Source organism: Adiantum capillus-veneris, chromosome 2, assembly GCF_014529385.1.
Source record: "Adiantum capillus-veneris isolate H3 chromosome 2, ASM1452938v2, whole genome shotgun sequence".
Classification (NCBI taxonomy): domain Eukaryota; kingdom Viridiplantae; phylum Streptophyta; class Polypodiopsida; order Polypodiales; family Pteridaceae; genus Adiantum; species Adiantum capillus-veneris.
Window position 1 is genome coordinate 139,329,909 of NC_140932.1, and position 23,112 is coordinate 139,353,020.

The window sequence follows — 23,112 nt, forward strand, 5'->3', positions numbered from 1 at the left end:
TGCAACTTAAGGGAAAGTGATCCTACATACTCATGGAGGTATTGATACATAGAATCATAGAAGGGGGAAGCCAATCCTCTTGATGGGAGATGCAACACCTATCCAGACAGGAAGCCATATTGGCATACTGGAGGCTTGTGTATTTTCAGGCAAGAGAACTTCTCTATGAATCAACATACCACAAGTCAATCAACACCCATTCCTTGCAAAGTGCTTTCCATTTGGAGTTTTCCGAACTTGCTACTAGGCTAGACAAACTCATTTTGTCCTTTGGAGCCTCCACCATATTGAAATCCCTCAAATCCACCCACAGTTTGGCCCGCCCCTTAGCATCACACAAAGCATAAATGTTAATAATGATAATTAATTGGCCTACCCACTTAACTCTTATCCCAAGGACTCTTCCTAAGGCATGGTTAAGCACTACTTGTGGCTCCAACTTGCTATCAATAATGGAGAGTCCTCCACTAATCCCATGAGTGCCATCATCATAAAACACTAGCTTATTCCCTATTGCTTGCTTCATGCAATTGGCAGTATCAAGATGATTCTCTTGAATTAGCCAAACAATTTGTGGCTGCTTTTCTAACCTCCTCCCAAAAAGAGCTCTTTTTTGGTTGATTTTATATTCTAGGACTGAATATGTAGGTTGTCCATTATGGGGAGAGCGGGACGAATTCCTCCACACATGGAGAACCATCCAGCATTGACTCTCTTACATTATCCTCCTCGATATCACCCCAAAGCCTACCATTGTTTCCATTATTGTCCACCTCCATCGCAATTAGCTGGGAGGAGGACATCTACCAGGTAAATAGGTCCCTCAAATTCTTGGTATGAAGTACCTCAAAGAAGTTTCCCATATTAGTAGTATATTCCTGAGTGTGTAGGGGGTTCTTCTTATGGTGGAAGTTGCTATGCGTGAAGATTTTTATTCGTTTGCACTTAATCACAAAGACTTGTTGACAACCCTCATTGGTCGTCCTTAGGGTAGGGAGAAATGCAATCTTTTGATGCAAATTCGCTGGTGTTTTGATCACAGGGAATGCAGATAAATTTAATATTGGCATGGCTTGATCAACAAAAGAGTGGTCCTAGGGGGTGTCCACATGAGTGCCCATCTTGTCATATTCGATCACTTCATTTTTAGTGCTGCTCCCACCTTCACCTTGCTTTGCAACTTCAACTTCCATGTTGGAAGCTAACGGTTCTTTGGGTGTGGATGCTTGTGCCTTATCTTCCCCACCCTCTACAACTTCATTTGCACCATTCAAATGGCAATCTCTAGCAAAGTGGCGGAACCCATTGCACTTGAAACATGCTTCAAAAAATGTACCAAATCTAAGAGGAATCACTTTTAATCCTACACCTACATTAATAGCCATGCTCTTCGGAGGAGGCCTACGTACATCCCAGCATATGCACACCTTATATGCCACGTCCCAAGCTTCATATGCACTGGTATAAACAAAGGAATGCCCAAGGTAGCAAGGTCTTTGAGATTATCCCACAACCACATCGGTAAGTTTACAAAGTCCACCCGCACTAGGCACATATCCTTGAAGAAAATTGGAGATTTGAAGGATGGATTCCATGGTAACACGCAAATTGGGGAACGGTTAAGGTACAACGGGATTTTAGCTAGGATTTTGTCAATCATAGTAGGGTCGTTGAACCGAACAGTGTAGAACACTTTGATTAGGTATTGAACAAAGTCAACCATTATGCCAAGGTTTAAGATAGCAGGGCTAAAAATCCATCTGATGAGCTCCACCTCGGATGGCACCCTGCCCATAAAGCCAAACACAAATTGCGGCAAACTATTTTTAACCACAGTATCAGTGGGACCAATATTGTACACGCATTTTGCACTTCCACCAATTGTGGTAGGATTTTCTTCAAAGTTTGAAAGGTCGTCTCTCTAATTGAAGGATCTTCATCAGATGCAACTCTCCTTGTATCCTAAAATGATCTCTTGAGGTGGCCCAACACTCCTTTTGACAGCTCAAATTGGATTGCGGCGAGCTACTCTTCGAAAGCAGCCTTGCACTCCTGCAACTCCAAGTTTGTATGTGCTTGCAGATAACCATCTGGGTCTTTTCCTTCCTGGTGGGACAAAGATTTGTTACCCTATCCCATGGCTCCTAGCACGGCCTTGGTGTATGAGGGCTTCGAGGAATTATTTATTTTCTTGTGACGCGCTCCATGGTGATCCAGCTCTAATCCACAAAGGGTGCATGATTAATGCTTATTATGCTAAAAAGAGTAGGATCTAGACAAGAGGATACTGAGCACATTGATAAAGTAAAAGACACTATGAATATTGTAAGATAAAAATTTCACAAAAAGACTATCACGAGCCCTCAACAGAAGGAAACTCGATAACGCTCAGCAATGAGCCGTATCTTGGCTCTTAAGGAGAAGCCAACCTTAGCTGCACATGCAAGCCAAAACTATGACCCCCCAAAGTCAAGCAGCAGGCTTGCAACTCTCAGATTTCTATTGGTGCCTACCACTACTAGCACAAACCCCCCACACTCTCCACTCATAGCACAAGATCTCAGAGTAACCCTTTTCCCTTGCCATCGCTAGCACACCTTCGCTCCTGCCCTTGAAACAAACCTAAAAGGCCTAAATAAGTATTTCCTAGTCGAGGCCACAACCCCATAAGAAGTTTTTTTTTTAAAGCACTATGTGTGTGGTGCCGACCCCCCCCCCCCCCCCCCCCCCCCCCCCCCCCCCCCCCCCCCCCTTTTCAACTGAAGGGGGGGGGACTGGTGCCCTTTTACTTCACAATCCCTTTGAAGCACTCCAAGTGATGGAACATTGGGTTGCACGAGAGCCCCCTAACTCTCCTAGAGTTAGAGATGGAGAAATGGGGCTTGGGTCAAATCTGGAGAAATTTGTCTCTCTTTCCCAATGATGGAAGTTCTGGCTTTGCAATTGTGGAATGTGAAAGGATTGAAGACTCGAAAGAAGCATGCCATTTTTTGGGAAGAAGTTAGGAAGGACAAGGATGTTGAATGTTGGGCCATAGAAGAGCACCATCTGGATGCCCTTAACAAAAGAAAACATGCTGTGGGGACAAAGTTAGGATTTTAGTGATAGGGAGTGGAAAGATTCAATGGCATCCTCTTTATTGTTGACAAGGACCTAGAGCCCAAAGTGGTCCTCAATCACCCATCTGGGAAAGCCTTAGGAGTGAGAGTTATCTGGGTTGATCAACCTATCACCATAGTGATCATATATGGTAATGCCAAGGATAGGGCCAAATTGTGGATGCATATTAGGGACTTCCCTTTAGAAGGTGAGTGGCTTCTGATAGGAGACTTTAATATGGTGGAGAAGAGCAAGGATAGAACAAGCTCTACCAATTTGTTGGCAGGTTTCAAAAAAAATAAATGGCTCGGTCTTTGTGAGAAATGGGCTTTGATGGAACCATGGTAGATGGGTCCCTCGAACAATACATTGGGCTTCACATACTAAAGCCTCTAGTATGTTGGCACGGCATACCGGTTTGACATATGCTACCGCTCTTACCCAGCTAACTGGATCCCGTCACTACTTAAGATGAAGGTGCTTGCAATGAAGAGCTTCTCATACCATCTTCACTTACACTTGGAACTCGGGAAATCCAAATGGCATGGGAAGACCCCCAATGGGAGTAAGAATCTATTGGTCATGGGGGACACACTTATTCAAAGACCCTTTGTTTAAATGTCTCGCGAAGAAAGCTATGTCACTAAAGATATTTCCTAGAAAAACCTAAAGCTTGGGACCTCTTTGCTCGAAGTGTCCAAAAAGCGATCAAAAGCTCGGGCCCTCGGGTGAAAAAAGGCCCGGGAAGAGCATGTGAAGCAGATTGAAGAGGAGGTTGATCATCTTACTTCAAAAAAACTTTCGGGCTTGCCTCTGCAAGATGAAGATCACAAAAGATGGCTAGAAGCTAAAGCCAGCTTGTCCAAGAAACAGCTCGAGGAGATCAGGAGGGCCAGATTGGTATCCAGGAAGACCTTCCTTCAATCTGAGACCGCTAATCAAGCACATTTCTTTAGGGCCTTGAAAATCAAGAAAAGGAAAAATACTTAATTTAATTAGAAATAAAGCCAAAATTCCAAATGAGTTTTATGTACAAGTCATGAGGGTTTGTTGTGCCATATTTGCACTTGTAAAAGAGGACTACAAAAAAAAATTAAAAAAAAATCAAGTCCTCATCTTCCTCCTCCCATCCTCGTCTAGAGGTTCATAAGTTTGATCGCTCTAACTTTAGAACAACCAAAACCAAATTAGATAAATCAATAACTCAAAATGATTATTACAATATTCATTAACTATACTTATCGATTGCAAAGATTTGATTGCTAAGTTGAATTGCTCATGAGAGATATGATGGTTTTCCAACAACCATCGCCAAGTATCAAACTTCATTCTCTCTCTCAATACTTGACCATCTCTCTAGTAGGACCGGTCGAAGCTATATTTTTTTGAGTTAAAAATAACCAAAAAAGTTTCATAAGCTAAAACATCTCCTATACGAAACTTACAAAAATAAAAATTATTTACATATTTATTTTTCTAGGGTGCTTTGCCTCTCAAACCATAAACCATGGAAGTTTGCTTGGCCTGAGCTTAGTGATGTCACGTCTGTGGGATGAGCCCATTTCCGCTTCCTTGACATAATGTGTATGATTAGGCAGTTTGTCTTGGAGCTTAATAAAGCAATTCTTATACGTTGGGTGTATTTAGAATTTTCACGTGGCGCCGGAATGCCATGCCCTACATAGTTCCAAAATTGACCTCGCCACCACACTTGAGCCTAGTAGCGCTCATGTGTATCTGGCATGGGGGCGTCAATGTCCTTGTCCTCCACACTTGAAGTGGAATGCTCCAAAACAAATGAGCCCCCCGCCACCACCAAAAAAAGCATCCCAATAGGAGTCCCCCATCAAATCCGCCTATCACGACGCTCGCTACCCTAAGATGAACATCATCATGCACTGCTAGAAGATGTTCATCCACCACACGTGGGTTGTCGACAAGGCTCAAGCAAATCATTAGTAGAATGAAATGGTGTGGGTCCTTGGGGTTTGCTATGAAAGACCATAGGCTGCTAGCTATTATGGAGTGTAGCGGCCAAGCAAACCTTGCATTGAATGCAGGTACTCCTCTCGTACATTGAGTGCATGGAGCAGGTCCGAATCTACCACTTACTGAGGAACCTGAGTAGATGGACCAGACCAACCATAATCGTAAGAGGGCCATGCCTACAAATAACAAAAAGAAAGCTATACTCAAACTCACCTTTAACTAGCTCCATTTCTTGGACATATCACGTCAAGAGTTGAGTCCGCTAGAGGTGACGGCCACCTTGGTGGGGGGCCCTGCAACGTGAACAAACCAAAGGAAGAAGGTTGAGGCTCCTCCCTAGTAGGTGGTCTCTCGTTAGACATCTAGAAGAGATAAGTTTGTAACGTTGACCTAATCTCTCCCTAATCTTACTATACTTAGTCTACAAATCTCTATTTATCTACACTTAATCGATATTACTTCTCTATCCTCTACACCACGCGGAGAGAGGAAAAATAGAAGTAGATTAGGTGTAGAGAGAGCGCAGAGAGATAGAGAGATAGATAGATTTCCAAGCATCTATCCACCTCTCTTTCTACACCGCATCTCTACTACCTAATCTACACACCTCTATCTATGTGCATAAGGTAGACAAAGAGGGCATAGAGAGGGAGGTAGATCAAATAGATAGAAGGGACGTACAGAGGGAGGTAAATGGAGAGGGTGTAGAGAGAGGAAAAATAGAAGAAGATTAGGTGTATAGAGATACCTACATACATGCCTACATATATATACACACTCACATAGATATGTATATACATGCATACATATACACTATTAGACCTAAGTAGGGGCTAGTAGTGCAAAGGTCTAGTGGCACATCTTTAGATATCGTCACAATTTCACTTGTGGTGAAACCAAGGGTACATTGTGGTAGTCCATACATAAGTGGATCAAGGACCACAATGCCGCGATAAAAAAGGAAACATTGTGGTAATCCATACACGGGTGGATCAAGGACCGCAATGACATGATTAACAAGGTGAAAGTTCACTATGGCCTACATAAGGCTATTGAGAGGGCTTTAGTATTTATAAGAGAGTTCTTTGTGAGAGAGAAGATGAGAAAGTGACACTAGCATTTAAAAACCTTTGTTGTCACACTAAAGTATTATATTATTGAAAAGAAATGCAACAATAAACCATTTAGATTACAATATATTTCAAAAGATTAAAAATTGATGGATAGAAAAACAGTTGACAACATCAAGTAAAAATTAAAGAAAAAAAAGGGAAATTAGATGGGAAAGATTGTGCATGGCCCATACCCAATACCCCTTTTTAAAAAGGGAGGTAAACAAATATCAACACCCTCTTACAAGGACCTACAAAAAATACTAAAAAAAAGTTTTTTTATCATTAACTTGCCATGTGGAACTCATCTACAAGATTTATTGAATGGACTACATTTGGACCCAAAATCCAACCCTTTACTAAGGACTACATATGTAGTCCAAAAAGGGACTATATCCGAGAGGAAGCGTTCAACCATCGGGTGATATGTCCCTTACGTAGTGCCTACATACATACATATATAAACACACTTGCATAGATACGTGTGTGTGTATATATATATATATATATATATATGGACACACATATACAAGGTTTCTATTAGACCTAAGTAGGGGCTAGTAGTGACAATAGTCTATTTGGACCTCTTTAGATATCATCACAATCTTAATTGTCATAAAACCAAAGATACGTTGCAGTAATCCTTACATGAGTGGTTGAAGGACCGCAACGCCACAATTAAAAAGGGACTATATCTGAGAGGAAGCATTCAACTATCACGTGCTATGCTCCATTAATGCATACATACATGCATATATACATACACTCGTGTAGATAAGTATATACATGCATATATATCTACACACTCACATATGGATTATATACACATAAGAATATACATATATATGAAAATGAATTTTGTATACCTCTATCTACACCCTCTCTTTTTCTCTCTCTAATCATTCTAATAACTCTTTTTCTCTCTACACACACACTCTCTCTCTACACCTGATCTTTACCTAATCCTTATTCCCCTATTTACGCCTTAGCTATACCTAATCTACAAACCTCTACTTCTTTACCTAATCAAGATAGGTAGAGAGTGTGTAGAAAGAGCGGTATAATAGGAGTAGATTAGGTATAGGGAGAGAGGTAGAGATATTTTATCCATCTATTTACCTCTCTTTCTAATCTACACATCTTTACTTCTCTACCTAATCAAGGTAGATAGAGAGGACATACAAAGAGAAGTAGAATAGATGTAGATTAGGAGCAAAGAGAGAGAAAGAGATAGATTATATCCATCTATCTACCTCTCTCTTTCTACACCTTATCTACACTTAATTTACACACCTCTACTTCTCTACCTAATCAAGGTAGATAGAGAGGACGTACAAAGAGAGGTAGAATAGGTGTATACACACAAGCTCTCTCATACACACACACACACACACACACACACACTTATGGCTAGTTCTAGCGTGATTGTAATTTTATTTTGTTGGGACTACTAGCTGGGGATACCTAGAGTGTACTACTAGCTCGTATAAAGAAATTTTTGAGGACCTTATGGCATCTTTACCTTGTAAAATAAAGGGGACATTTTGCCCTAAAGGGATAGGGCCTTGTATTGAATAAGGTGGGACCGTACCAATACCTAACCTTGTAGTTAATTGAGGTCATGAGGGTATGTGAGTTATATGGTTCTACATTCCCTGGCATTTTTTGCAAAACCATGGTGGCTCCCTCCTTTTGCGCTCTCTCCATTCTGTGTACTTGCAACATGGTTTAACTCCACATCTAGTGTAGGGGCCTGTTGTTCTGTGCTGACGGTTGGCTTCCACCTTGCTCCATAACACCTCTTTTTTCTGCCTCCCTATGTATGCCTTTGTACCTGGCAATGCACTTCTACTATAGCTACCTATTGTGGATGGGCCCACTTTACTGCCATAAACAAGATGTTAATTGCTCCTAAACCCTATAAAAGGTGAGCTTTTTTAGCTCACTTAGCATTGGTAGTGTGTGCATGTGTTCTTGATGTATTTATCTGCATAGTAGCACTTTCTATGAACTGGCATACTGGTTGGTACTATTAAGTAATAAATCGATGGCTAAAGGCAAGGAGAAACAAGCCATTGAGAGCTGGTTACTCTCACTCAATCTCAGGTGCATATTGGCATTAAAATGGATTCCTGTCTGGCAGTATGATGGTGTTTTTCTTGGATTGGTTTCTCATGCACATAAAATACATGAATGGCAACTCATGTTTTTGGAAAAAAAATCTAGTATTTATTGTTGTCCAAATGGTAAAGTTTGATTAGATTGAGATTATGATGCTATTCCTCATGCTTAGTTTGTAATGTCACTTATGATGTGGCTTGGATGGTGTATGCTCCTGGAAGAAAGCTTTCAATTATTTGTTAAACATTGAAGTTCAAAGTTGTATCCACGGCATTGCTTGTATGTCCCTTTCTTAAATGAAGGATTTCCTATCGTTATACATGTTCGGTCTTATCTTTGGCTTGGGTAGTTTCAACATTGATGAGGAAATTGCAGCCTATTAAGCTGGTTATTTGATTACCTTATAAAGCTTAGTCATAAGTATGATTTTCTTCATAACACTTGGTGATGAAAACCATTTGGTAATGTGGACCTACTGGTTTGGTGTGTAGCTTTGGCCTGGCATAATTTGGCAACAACCAGAGGATTGATTCTAAAAGGTTTCCTCTTGCAAACACTGAAAGTTGTTTACTTTGGCCTCTGGTTAAGTTAGATATGGTGAAGTAATGTCATTAACACATAGGCAAGGAAAATACTTGATGGTGTTAACCCTTGGAGAGTTGAAGACCGTTACCTATTAGTTGACCAATATACCAGATACCAATTAACCGGATATTAGTATAAGCAATATAGCAATATCAGTACTAGTATTACTAGCACCAGTACTAGAACTGATAGTCTAAAACTAGTACCATTACTAGTATGCCAGTATGGCAGTATAGCAGTTTTCCAATACTAGAACTACCAGTACCAGTACTAAGAATAGAAAATCTGAAGACTAGTACTAGTACTAGTAGCAGTATATCAAACCTATATTTATATCAATACATTGGCTCTCAGCAAGACTCTTGTAAAATTACCTATTTCCTTTCTCCGAGTATATAACTCTTGGTTTTACATTTTTTTCTGGTATTTGCGACATGAAAAAATGTTTGGGAACGAGTATACAAGTAAACCGATAGACTAATATAGCAGTAAAGTAGCACCAGTAATAGTACTACTAGAACTAGTACTAGGACTGAAAATTTGAGACTAGTACTAGTACTAGTATACCTATGTAGTAGTATATCAATATCAGTACCAAGACTAGCAGTATTGGTACTAGCACTAAAAATCTAAAAACTAGTACCAGAACCAGAACCAATATACTAGACCTATATCAGTACCAGTACACCGGATCTTTGCAAGACTCATGTAGAATTACGTATTTCCTATTTTCAATATAAAACTATTGGTTTTCTTCATTGCTTCTGGTACTCTCGACATAGACAAATGATTGGGAACTGATATACCAGTATAGCAATATAGTAGTATAGCAGTATCAGTTTCAGCACTACTAGTACCAGTACCAACACTGAAGGACTAAGACTAGTACCAGTACTGATGTACCAATATACTAGGATAGTGGTATAGCAATACCAGTACTACTAGTACTAGCACTAAAAATCTGAGAATAATACCAGTACCATTACCAGTATACAAGACTGGTAAAGGTTTGTTTATGATAGTGTAATTGGCTACCAAAGTCTCTTAAAATTTCTATTTACTTGCACAAAAAAGTTTTACCTTTGTGACATGGATAACAACTAGGATGCCCATGCATCACCTGCATACAGAGCCAATGCTAACAGAATGTTGTGTTGTTCTATGGGTGCAGGTGAGGCTACTTTCTTTGGTTTAGATTTTTGGTGCTTTACTGTTTGGAATATTGGTAGCTAGTTCGAAGTTTGTGAAGGAGTTTCCACCTTTTGGATGGTGTCTTATACCAACCTGTTGATATTCATTTGTACAAAAATCAGGCTATCTAAGTTTGTTTTGTACAATAAACCTTGTATTTATATGGGTACCTTGGTCTTTGAACATGTATATGTTCGTTTGTGGGTAATATATGTAAATAACTAAAAAACACACAAATTGCACTTAGATCCAATCTTACAACTGGGTTAGGACCAGGCTCCCAGTATTGTGCTAGGTCAGGATAAACTAGTACAACAGTCAGTCTAAGCTAGGGGGGCTAGCCTCACACGATCAATATGAATTTTTTCTGATCGATTGAAGGTTGAGGTGGCTACCATAATATTACAGTACACCGTTAAATGTATATTTTGTTTTGATTCCGTCTTTTATTATATTTCCTTTCAAAGTTGTGGGACATTTCAAATTTTTGATCATTTCTAACTATGCCTCCTTCAGGCAATTTCGTTGTATCAAGGACTGGATTTACCAATGGCGCCACAGTCACGGGCTTCACTTTTGGTCCTTAGATGTATTCAAGATGCAAAATCATCTGCTCTTATTGTGGCCTTGTCTAGTAATCCTACTAGCTCACTGATTCACACAGCCTCCTTTGACAAATGGGTCAAAACTTTAGCTGTTTTGGTTGAAAACAGTAAGGAAGGTGTCTCAGTTATTATCGACATTATTATTAATATTCCAACTATCTCTAAAGCTCATAGAGAAGATTTGGCAAAGTTCTCATCTAATGGTGTTGAGCTTGCTAACCTTCTCATAAAGTAGTGTGGGCTCAACCCAAGTCTCAACCCAAGTCTTGTCACGGCCCCAACTATTCCGAGTCTTCTTCCACCTACAAACAGTCTTTTCTATAGGGATGCTGCAGCTGCAGAAGCTGTTAAAGAATTTTAGAGAGATTTATGTTCTCTTAGTGAGACTTTGCTTTTGGAATTGGTACCGAAGATATCCTGAATCTTCCCATTTCTACCAATTTGACAAGTGGAGGTTGAATCTTTAGGGGTGGAGCACAAACTTTGGTTACTCCCTAATAAAGGTTTTTTGGCTCCTATCTCAATAGAGACCTGGGTTTCTTTGGAAAATAAGGATTCTAGGCTAAAGACACTCAAAGGAGTGCAATGTTTGGACAAAGGAGAGTTGATTAAAGCTCCATTCAACATGTATTTTTTGGATTCCAAGGAGTGTAGCTCTAATGCAGGTCTTTATGTGAGAACCAAAGGTCGCATGAAGTTCAATAAAAACAATGCAGATAAAAATCAGTATGGAATATTTGTAGACCATATCTCAAGTGCGCTTGCATGTTTCTTGACCCTAAAGCGTCATGTGAGTCTAGCATTATATGGTTTGACCATGCAGTTTGGTATGCACTCAACAATCTGGAATCTATTTTCCAGGAAAAATCTACATCCTTTCATCTTACTCTCATATGCTCCTGGTTAGGAGGACAAGCCAAGGAGTTGATTTTGGCACAAACTACATTCATATATTTTTGTACATTAATGGTTGACATGCCAGGGATGCTCCTTACTACTTACGGTTCTTGCAAAGGGATAAAAACTATTTTGGGACTTCTGAAGCCTAACTTTGAAGATGATGAGTCCTCTTCTCAAAAAAGACCCAACACACTGCTAACTTCAAACTCCATGTTTACTTCCTTTCTTACACCCTCTTCGTCTTCTGACTCTAGTTGAGAGTAGCGATCAACAAGATTGGGAGGTGCTATCAACCAAGCAAAACTGGGGACTGTAGTGCAAATTTCATTCCTTGTCATTTCACCATTAGAATTTTGACTTTCTTTTCACCAAAATCATTTTTTGTTGAATGCTTTGATCTAATATATGGTAATCATTCTATGATTAAAAAAATGGTGTTTGCTTGGAGATATTCTCACCCTATTAAGTGTTGTACACTCAAATGAATTTTTGAGACATGAACCTATTTTAAAGTGTAAATGCAAAAAATTTACCGCTTATTGCAAGGATTTTGGTTTACTAGGTATGCATGTCTGTACGACAAACCTAACTATAATTAAGACTTCTTCTCTTTGAGATTTACTTGGTATGGGTTTGAATCACATACCTCTAGAACCTCTTAATCCTGGAATGGCATTGTCCTCACTACTGGATTGTCTAGCTGACTTAGACTTAAAGCTGCAACTGGAGCAGCAGATCCTACAGGATCTTGTTGAAAAACTTAAAGCTGTCTTTTTTCAAAAATTTGGGCTTTTTCCATATAAATGGCTTAGCTTGGATACTACTTGGGTCAACCCAAAAATTATGCAAGACTGCCATGAGATGGCTCGTGATTGGTTTATTGTTGGCCTTGATAAAGCAGACTAACACTATATTAGTTATTTGTGAGAAGCTTGTTTACGAAGCTACCCTGGTAAAGTTGGGTGGAAATGAATTCGAAAAGACGAATGAAACACTAAAGGATGTGTCCTTAGCCTTGCTAAGGGATATGGACAATATGGGATACAATGAAACTTCAAATAAGCTTCACATGCTATTTCCAAGTTTTAAAAAACACAAACAAAAGTTGAGATGGATTTTTGATGCTTCAAACTGTATTTTTTCTTGTGTAACAAAAGATATTACTTCCTGCCTAAACCTAGTCATGGCAAAGGTCTGCAATCTTTGTGCTAAAAGAATCACAGATCTTAAAATATTCAATGGTATAGATGGTTGTACTTTTGGCTTTCTAGGAATTCATCAGAGGTGTTTATTAACCTACCTACGAATATCTATTGTATCTTCACCACTGATATTACACAATGTTATGAAAATAATCCTCTCTCAGGGAATGATGGCCTTCTTGGAGTGCTCGAAGATAGTATCAACATGGCTTTTTCCAACAAAAAAAGAAAAAACAAGAGTTTGAAAAGATCTCACTAGTTAGAACATCTTGTTGGGTTAAAAGTTCTGTCAAAAATCCACCGCAGTGCTTTGACAAAACTGCTCTAATTATGGTAATTAGATGGATATTGCAGAATTGCTTTATCCAATTAGAGCCAAACTGCTATAGACAAAAGAAAGGAATACCTATGGGGTTCTCTTGCTCACTTATAATGTGCAATATGTACTTATTATTTTTTGAATACAAATGGTTGTGTTCAAAAATGAAACATTATGAGAAGGCAACTTTCAGTCTTCAATAACATGTTTAGATTCATGGATGATTTATTGAGTATAAACAATCAGAACTTCAAAGATTGCGTGACTGAGATTTACCCACCTTGCCTCTTGATAGAGCCTACCTATCTAGAAGAAATGAAGGTAGATGGTAGAAACATGATTAAAGAAAACATGCTTTTTGAACATGGAAATTCAACTTCACTCTCCCTACATTGGACAATACACTACATGATTCTTTTGGAAGTGGGATAATTTGTCACTTAATCCTGCTGAATAAAAGGAAAAGTAACAAACCTATAAAATATGCTCGTAGCACTTGCTTAGGTATTCTGTCACTAATTATATACTCATCTATGGATAACTTTTCCGCCTATCAAGAAATCAACAAGTTGATATGTAAATTTTGTAATAATGGTTTTCTATGGAGTGAACTAGTTACTAGTATAACAAAAGCAATTTGCTTAAATGACTCGTCAAGAGCCAGCGTAGATCTTGTTTGTCTTTGCAATCTAATAAGGAAGTAGGCCCATACCTAATAGGTCTACAACCTTAGGTATGTGTTTGGGTATGGATGGACACACACACACACACGTATGGCTAGTTCTAGCTTGATTGTAATTTTATTTTGCTGGGACTACTAGTCGGTGATACCCAGAGTGAAATACTAGCTCGGATAAAGAATTTTCTGAGGACTTATGGTATCTTTACCTTGTAAAATACAGGGGACATTTTTCCCTAAAGGGATAGGGGCTTGTATTGAATAAGGTGGGACCGTACCAATACCTAACCTTGTAATTAATTGAGGTCATGAGGGTATGCAGGTTTTATGGATCTGCATTCCTTGGCATTTTTGCAAAACCAGGGTGGCTCTCTCCATTCTGTGTACTTGCAGTGTGTTAACTCCACATCTAGTATAGGGCCTTGTTGTTCTGTGCTGACGGTTGGCTGCCACTTGCTCCATAACACCTCTTTTTTCTCCCTCCTTACGTATTCCTGGCGGTGCACTACTACTATAGTTACCTACTGTGGATGGGCCCGCTTTACTACCATGAAGAAGATGTTAAATGCTCCTAAACCCTATAAAATGTGAGCCTTTTTAGCTCACTTAGCATTGGTAGTGTGTGCATGTGTTCTTGATGTATTTATCTGCATAGTAGCACTTTCTATGAATTGGCATACTGGTTGGTACTATTAAGTAATAAATTTATGGCTAAAGGCAAGGAGAAATAGGCTATTGTGGAGCTGGCCGCTCTGACTCAATCATAGGTGCATATTGGCATTAAAATGGCTTCCTGTCCGGCAATATGATGGTGTTTTTCTTGGATTGGGTTCTCATGCACATAAAAGACATGAATGTCAACTTATGTTTTTGGAAAAAAACATTCCAGTATTTACTTAGTGTCCGAATGGTAAAGTTTGATTAGATTGAGATTATAATGGTATTCCTCATGCTTAGTTTGTACTGTCACTTATGATGTGGCTTGGATGGTGTATGATCCTGGAAGAAAGCTTTCAATTATTTGTTAAACATTGAGGTTCAAAGTTGTATCCATGGAATTGGTTGTATGTCCCTTTCTTAAATGAAGGATTTCCTGTCGTTATACATGCTTGGTCTTATCTTTGGCTTGGGTAGATTCAACATTGGTGAGAAATTGCAGCCTATTAAGCTGGTTGTTTGATGACCTTATAAAGATTAGTCATAAGTATGATGTTCTTCATAACACTTGGTGATGAAAACGAGTTGTAATGTGGACCTACTGATTTGGTGTGTAGCTTTGGCCTGGCATAATTTGGCAACAATCAGAGGCTTGATTATAAAAGGTTTCCTCTTGCAAACACTGAAATTTGTTAACTTTGGCCTCTGGTTAAGTTAAGGATGTTCTTCATAACACTTGGTGATGAAAACGATTTGTAATGTGGACCTACTGATTTGGTGTGTAGCTTTGGCCTAGCATAATTTGGCAACAATCAGAGGCTTGATTATAAAAGGTTTCCTCTTGCAAACACTGAAAGTTGTTAACTTTGGCCTCTGGTTAAGTTAGATATGGCGAAGTAATGTCATTAACACATAGGGAAGGAAAATACTTGATGGTGTTAACCATCGGAGAGTTGAAGACCGTTACCAGTATACCAGTTAACCGGATATTAGTATAAGCAATATAGCAATATCAGTACTAGTAATACCAGCACCAGTACTACAAGTGATAGTCTGAAACTAGTACCATTACTAGTATGCCAATATGGTAGTATAGCAGTTTTTCAATACCAGAACTACTAGTACCAGTACTAAGAATAAAAGATCTTAAGACTAGTACTAGTACCGGTACCAGTATATCGAACGTGTATTTATATCAGTACACCAGCTCTCAGCAAGACTCTTGTAGAATTATTGATTTCCTTTCTCTGAGTATGTAACTCTTGGTTTTATATTTTTTTGGGTATTCACGGCATGACAAAATGTTTGGGAAGGAGTATACCAGTAAACCGGTAGACTAGTATAGCAGTAAAGCAGCACCAGTACCAGTACTACAAGGACCAGTACTAGGGCTGAAAATCTGAGACTCCTATTAGTACTAGTATACTTGTCTAGTAGTATAGCAATATCAATACCAAGACTAACAATACTGGTATTAGCACTGAAAAGTTGAAAACTGGTACCAGTATACCAGACCTATATCAGTATCAGTACATCGGCTCTTTGCAAGAATCGTAAAGAATTACCTATTTCCTATTTTCAAATATAAAACTACTGGTTTTCTTCATTTTTTCTGGTACTCTCAACATAGACGAATGTTTGGGAACCGATATACCAGTATAGCAATATAGTAGTATTAGTTCTAGCGCTACCAATACCAGTACCAGCACACTGAAGGACGGAGACTAGTACCGGTACTGATGTACTAGTATATTAGGATAACGGTATAGCAATACCAGTACTACCAGTATTAGCACTAAAAATTTGAGATTGGTACCAGTACCAGTACCAGTATATCAGACTGGTAAAGGTTTGTTTATGATAGTGGAATTGGTTACCAAAGTCTCTTGAAATTTCTATTTACTTGCACAAAAAATTGTACCTTTGTGACATGGATAACAACTAGGATACCCACGCATCACCTGCATACAAAGCCAATGCTAACAGAATGTTGTGTTGTTCTATGGGTGCTATATATGTATATACATGCATACATATATAGACACGTTCACATAGATATGTACATACATGTATATATACACACACTCACATAGGTACGTATATACATGTGCATATATATATATATATATATATATATATATATATATATATATATATATATATATACTAGTAGGCCAACGTAGGGGCTAGTAGTGCCAACGGTCTAGTGACGCCTCTTTATATATCATCACAATTTCAATTGTAGAACCAAGGATACATGGCGGTAATCCTTACATGAGTGGATCAAAGACCACAACACCATGATTAACATGGGACTATACCTGAGAGGAAGAGTTCAACGATCGGGCTCTATGCTCCCTTACTAAGCCTACATACATGCATATTTACACACGCTCGCATAGATATGCTATACATACTTACACACTCACATATGGAAGTATATACAAATATGTACAATAAGTATATACAACAAAAGTTATATATACACCTAATCTACATCCTCTCCTCTTCTCTTTCTAATCACGCTAATCTCTTTTTTCCTCTCTATTTCTGTCTCTACTCTTTCTACCTATCCACTATGTCTATCTACCGAATCTCTACACTCTCTCTCTACTTACTATATCATTTTTCTCTCTCTTGATATTATCTCTCTTCTCTCTTTATACCCTTTATCTCTCTCTACCTACTCTCTCTATCTACCTAATCTCTACACTCTATCTCTTTAAATGATCTATATACTCTCTCTAACCTATCCTCTTTTTACTCTCTCTCTCTCTCTCTCTCTCTCTCTCTCTCTCTCTCTCTCTCTCTCTCTCTCTCTCTCTCTCTCTTTACTCTCTTTAACCACCTCTCTCTAACCAACTATCTCTAATTGTATCTCTTTACATTCTCTCTCTATATTATATCTCTCTACCCTTTTCTACTGTTTCTAGACTTTTTCTCTGATTTTCCCTTGTAATCTACTCAAAAATCTCACCTTTTTTTTCCAAAAACTCTTTAAAATTAACTCTATTTTTTCGTTGTTTTTCTTTTTAATGTTTGATTTTTTGTTTAAGCCCATTTAGTTATTTTTTCTACAAATATGGTTATTTTCAAACTTTTTCTATTCAATTAAGCATTAACCTGCATTGATCAAGCTATCTTTTCTCTCTCTCTCTCTCTCTCTCTCTCTCTCTCTCTCTCTCTCTCTCTCTCTCTCTCTCACACACACACACACACACACACACTAATCACACACTAATCTTTTCCTCTCTCTATTTTTCTCTCTCTCACACTAATCACACATAGACAGCAAGCAAGCAAAGATGGCCAAAAACCGCAAACAAGCAAAGAGGGATCATGCCCGAGGTTGCATTTACTTCTATTCTTTAGTGTGTGTGTGTGTGTGTGTGTGTGTGTGTGTGTGTGTGTGTGTGTTTAAAACAATAGGGGGGGGGGGGGGGGGGGGGGGGGGGGGGGGGAGAGGGGGGGTTAAACACTTACCTCTTTGCTTCCTCTTGCTTGAGCCTTTTCTCCTTGCCGTCAAGCTTCCACTATGGTAGATCCTCCTTCTTTCTTTGCCATGGAGTTTCAACGCACACCGGCAAAGATTTCTCCTCCAAAGAAATCTTGTGTGTGTGCGCGCACGCGTGCGCATACATGTGTGTGTGTGTGTGTGTGTGTGTGTGTGTGTGTGTGTGTGTGTGTGTGTGTGTGTGTGTGAGAGAGAGAGAGAGAGAGAGAGAGAGAGAGAGAGAGAGAGAGAGAGAGAGATGAAGGGGGCCGCCGGGGGGGGGGGATCCTTGAGAGGGACAGATGGGAGAGGTTTTGGCTAGCAGGTGGGATGACGGGGAGATGAAGAGAGTAAGCTATGCCCAAAAACGTGGCATACCTTGCTCTATTTCTTTTTTAAGAGCGCTAGATATTATCGCGGACATTATTGCGGATATCATCGCATCTACTACCGCATATATTACCATGTGTTGAATTTATAAAACATTCAAAAAAGTATCCAATGTTGTAGGGCTATAGACTTTGCAACCCCCTCTTTAATACACTATAGCTTTTGTACTATTTTTATTTGTTTAACTTTTCTCTCTTTTGTTACTTATTACATGTGAATTTTTAAAGATTCTTAAATTGATTTAACTCTTTTTCACGCATGCATAGAGCGGTTGGGAAAATTGTGGCCCTCCAAATGGCCATGAGGGCGAGCAATGTCTCAAGGAAAAACTATGTTTCCCTTGCGCCAAGTGCAAAGGTCCAATTCGTTGCTTGCGATGCATTATCGTGATGAGTTGTTGACACATGAAGCCAGCATGTGCAAAGAGGATTGTAGACACACTAAACGAGCATTTCCCACTTATCCCTCAGATTCAGCACATGTTTAAAACCATGTCTACGGTGGAGCTTATCACATGGCATGCCGACCACTGCTCTAATGATGGAATGATGTGTGTCCCTGCCGATTCACCTACATGGAGGTACGTCGAGACTCAATGGACAAATATTTGGCTAGAGCCTTAGCACTTGAGGCTTGAGTTGGCAAGTGACGGTGTCAATCACTTTGGCACCAAATCTACATCACGGAGCACTTGGCCAGTGGTGATCATCAACTATAAAATTCCACCATGGGAGACAACCAAGAAGGGAAACATACTTCTTTCATTGCTTGTGCCAGGGAAGTACAAAGTGGTGAATATTGATGTTTACCTCAAGCCCCTCATTGAGAAGTTGGAGGAGTTATGGAAGGGCATCTCCGTTGTTGATGTTTCACTTCCAAAGGAGAGGAGAGAGACCATTGTAAGGGGTATCCTTATGTGAACTATGCATGACTATCCTAGCCTTGGAGATGTTTCTAGTATATTGTGGTCATTCTTCTCTCTCTTTAGCATTTGAAATTTCAAGCTTTGTCTAATGACATGTGTGCATGGTTGTCCACATCGGGCCATAATGCTTGTCCTACTTGTATGCCTTCCACAAGGTAATCTACCCAAACAAACATCATTTCTTGCCCCAACGTTGTAACACTTAATGCACTAGTAACTTGTGTATAGAGTAAATTAATAACATAGTGAGCATTTCATTAAGAGCAGGTTCCTAATGAGCATAGAGAGAGAGAGAGAGAGAGAGAGAGAGAGAGAGTACTTAATTGAGAAAGCCATATAGCAATTTACACCTAGCTAATTTGGCATTGATAATACTTGAAAGAGAGAGAAATAGAAAAATTGACAATAGTTGAGGACCGGATTTATATGGAGCCAGCCCCCCCTCCATAAAGGCTTTGTATTATAGCTTCTCCAATCAAAGGAGACTTTTGTACAATAAATTTCTTTTGTTCCTTGACAAAACTTGTTGATGCAATGAAGATGGAAGCTTCATACACCAAATTATGCTTCAACAATCACACCTACTATCCCAAGCCTCAATCCCAAAACCTCACACACCTTCAAAAATGGTGAGAGCTAGCAGGGAATGAGGATAGAGTGAGAGGAAGAAGAGGTATCTTAGAAGAAAGAAGTATTCTCCTCACATAATCACTCTAATAGCATAGCTTAGCTTAGTAATTAGCATGGTAGAGGAGATGAGTGGCCCTTGAAGCTTGGATCTTGGTTGGATTTGGATCACAAAGCCAAGAGTTGTTGGTGTAGGCCTCCCTTCTCAAAAGCTTGGAGAAGATGATGAGCTTTCCATTAAAGCTTGGAGAAGGAGAGAGAGTTCTTTGTTCCACACATGAGTTGTGTGAGTCTTTGTGTGTCAATGCCTTTGCAAAATCAGCCCCCTCTCTCTCTTGGTCGAACCCCTCTTGCTATTTGCTCATGCTGGCACCCTATTGGCCCATGCAAAGCTTAGCCAATGACAATTAAGAAGCATAAGTGGTAGCCTTGTGACATGTGTCCCCCTTTTCCCTTTTGTGAGAGCTTCAGGTATTTAAATAATTCATCTAAACTCTGATTGGACCTTTTTGTCTTCTTGCCAATAGGAATCAGGCAAGCCATTGGGCTGTTGAATGCTCATTGGCCCCCTTGGTAGACTGTCCAATAGTCTTCTAGGGAGCTTAATTTCTATTGGTTCTTTTATCTAGCATTTTTAAATTGATTAGACTAAATTTACTCTAGCCTAATCCTCATTGGTCCACCTCTATGGCCATCCAATAGGATTTGGGGAGGTTGGGGGCAACTAGCCTAGGAACCTTACATGTGTCAAGTATCCCCTTTGTGTAAAGGGGAAGCCTTGGAGTGTGTGTGTGTGTGTGTGTGTGTGTGTGTGTGTGTGTGTGTGTGTGTGTGTGTGTGTGTGTGTGTGTGTGTGTGTTTCTCTCTCATCCCCTACAAATTGGGCTGTCCCTATCCTTCCTAGGGATGTGGGAAGACTTTTTAGTCTTCCCCGCCCATGACCATCCAATTCCCCTACAGTTTTGCCATTGGATAAAAGGTTTAATTTTTGGAACCTTAGCCTATGGAAGTCTTAATGGAGCTGAACCTTAGGTCTTTTAAGCCCCGTTGAAGCACATTGCTCTTTTGCAAGCTATCTCCCTTTGAATCCCTATTTTCTCTCCTTCGGATCCCTGACAAAGACCGCGGTCTGCAGTCTTACCAATATTCTAGCTTTTACTCTCCTGGTACTTCACCATATTAAATGATCAGTTTAACATGAGAAAATCATTTGGGAGTATTAGCTATTAGTTTTTATGACATTACCTCTCTCTTGAAATCATAGTTGTCCTCGACTATGAGGTAGAGAAGATAAAGCCTAGTCATTAGTCTGTTTGCTAGCGGGTAGAGGACCCCTATTTTACCCTACAACGTCTTTCCAGAATGGATGACTAGTCCATTTGGTGCTTGTTATGGCATAAGCTGCACACTGTGGGTCCTATGGATGTTTGGACACTGCAGACTAGGACTTCATGCATCTTTGGACAGTTCTTCATGGGATATCATGGGGGAGGACGGGGTTTGCACCGTTCCCGATCTGTGCTAGAGCAGCGGGTGTATTTGGGGGGCATACCAGTCATTGTGGATATCTCCTAATCAATCAATATATCATTCTCATGTAATCCTGGGTTCTGCTCTATATTAATGAAGAAGATGGTGTTTTGTTCCTGTGTATTGTCGCCTATTCTGTCTTCTTATGCATTGTTGTTCACCTAATGTAAGGAAGCGTGAGGGTATCCATTCCCGTAATACTGATTTCTCCACTATGGAGCTATAAGTATTACATATGGCGACTACGATGCGTGATGGGCGACCTACTGTGAACATGCATGCGCGCTAGGTCATAGGGTCGTCCTGACCCTGTTGTTCCAGTCATGGGCAGACGATGGAGGAGAGGTGATTCGGATGAATTGTTTTCTCCACACCCTAGGCTGAGGAACATGTGTCTGCATCGCCAAGCCTGGTTCGTGATCGGCATGCACGGCGTACTCTGCGTAGTCAATCATGTCCTCCTCTTGTGCGCTCTCTCTCACCAACTCATGTTGACCACCACAGGCTCCGATAAGCAGTCCTAAGGTTTCACTGCCATCATTCTCGCCTCCTATTGTTCAGTAACTCTTTCCAGGAGGGGGCACAGTTGGGCAAGGTGCTATGGTGCAACTAGTGGTGGGTGGTTAGATTAAGTATAGTCGCTTTTGAGGTCGCTCAAAGGAAGATCCTGATGCACATTTATGGAAATTTAATAAAGTGTATGGATTGAATCATCCTGGTGTTGTGGTTCCTCTCCATCAATGATCGGTGTTTGAGTCCACACTTTCAGGGAAAGTTGCAAAATGGCTATCAGAGTATTCTGATGATCATTTTCAAACTTATGTCGAATGTTCTAGAGCATTCTTTTGTCAATTCAAAACGGAAAAGACGGTCCCTCAACATTTGGAAAAGCTTCGGATGTTGCATCAAAAGTCGTTGCCAGTGGAGGATTATGCTGCAAAGTTTTGGATGCTCTTGCAGTGGGTACCTCAGGCACAACGGCCAGCAGTCGAGGTGTTGAATGATTATTTTTTGCGAGGACTAAATAAGGATCTCAAAATTGCTATGGCAATAGTAGATAAGGTAACCAATCCAGTGGATAGTGTTATTGCACAGGCTGTTGTAGCAGGTGAAGCCTTGGAAGATACGGAGTCACCGAGGAAATTAAAGAAAAAGGATTGCAAGAAATCTCATCGTAAATCTCAAGGAAGTGCAGTGATAGTTCAAAGTTGGAGAGTGCAGACTCAGAATCCTCAGATTCAGGCAGCAGTAGTTCGATGAAAGAGTCGGAGGAGGCACCTCGAAAAAACTCCCAACGTCAAGGGAAAGGTGTTTCATGCGGATTTGCAAAATCTTCTGCAATTGTAAAGAGTTTGAAGTAGCTATGGTGTACTCAGTGCCGGAATCCTGGACATGCTGCTAAAGATTGCATAATGAATCAGAAATGGTGTGCAATTTTCACAGCCAATACCCATAATACAGTGGAATGTTATTACAATGGTCGTGGGCATAGGAGTTGGGATTCTTCTACATGGCAGTCACAACGGTCACGACAAGAGCCTGCGATGGTGTTGGCTCACGCTCATGCAATAGAGACACCTTTTCCGGGACCAGCCGATGGACGAGGTCAAGGGGGGGGTCGTGGCCGCGGAAGAGGTGGCTGAAATCCTAATCGACCCAAGACCTACGTTTTCTGTTCGGAGATAGGC

The 23,112-nt window shown here is 40.0% G+C and overlaps 1 pseudogene; it reads right to left on the reverse strand.

Moving 5' to 3' along the window:
* The window catches only part of LOC147463732 (uncharacterized), a 30,815-nt pseudogene extending 8,936 nt beyond the window's left edge, over nucleotides 1–21,879 (reverse strand).
* Between the last annotated feature and the right edge of the window lie 1,233 nt (nucleotides 21,880–23,112).